We start from the raw sequence: 737 nt of genomic DNA on the forward strand, positions 1-737 counted from the left end.
TAAAACATAGAGTTTGCAAACTCATGGTCATGATTGTTTTGTTTGTCCCACATAATCTTTTTCCAAAGTCTATTTTACTTACCGTCTTTAAAAAATAAGAGAGTTCAGAAAATAATTTTAAATTCCAGATTTCTAGGAAAAAAAGAGGGAGAGGGGCTAATTTGACAGTGCACAGTTTGAATTTCTACTTAGCAATATTCTTCCAAAACACAGGGGCTAAGTGTTACAGCTCTTTTAGAATTTGTTTAGCAGGCTTTCTGGTTTTTACTGGAAAGCCCCTTAAAAAACAACAAACAAACAATCAAACAAGAAAAAACCACAGAGGCTGTTGAACCTTTTAGTCAGAATATATAATCTCCAATGTATCATAGTTTCCACAAGGTTTACTTCTCTTACTCATCCCTAGGGGTTTGAACTGTGAGTTCTGCTCAAATTCAATTAATGAATTAAACTGATCAACTATTTTTCTTATCAATATAACTGTATAATTCTAGCTAATAACTTACTGTTCAGAATATAATTACTTAATTGTTTCATGAGTGGGAATTCCATCTCCATCACTAGACTGTGAGCTTTGCCAGGAGCTAGAGCATATTTTAGACATTGTTTACTATTCACACTCCTGCGGTAGTGCCTGGTACAGTGTGATGTTCAATGAGTGCTTATGCAGAAAGAAAAGATAGGAAGGAAAAAGAAAGGAAGGTAACATTTTGAATTAAAAAATGAATCTTTCATTG

General features: G+C 33.4%; 1 non-coding gene across 1 annotated transcript; it reads left to right on the forward strand.

Annotated features, from left to right (window-relative positions):
- The first annotated feature begins 218 nt into the window (after nt 1-218).
- Nucleotides 219-280, forward strand: LOC115933837 (U7 small nuclear RNA). Its single transcript, XR_004069685.1, has one exon. It is a non-coding gene; the product is annotated as a U7 small nuclear RNA (small nuclear RNA).
- The last annotated feature ends 457 nt before the right edge of the window (nt 281-737 follow it).

The sequence above is a fragment of the Gorilla gorilla genome, chromosome 11 (genome assembly GCF_029281585.2).
Source record: "Gorilla gorilla gorilla isolate KB3781 chromosome 11, NHGRI_mGorGor1-v2.1_pri, whole genome shotgun sequence".
Classification (NCBI taxonomy): Eukaryota; Metazoa; Chordata; class Mammalia; order Primates; family Hominidae; genus Gorilla; species Gorilla gorilla.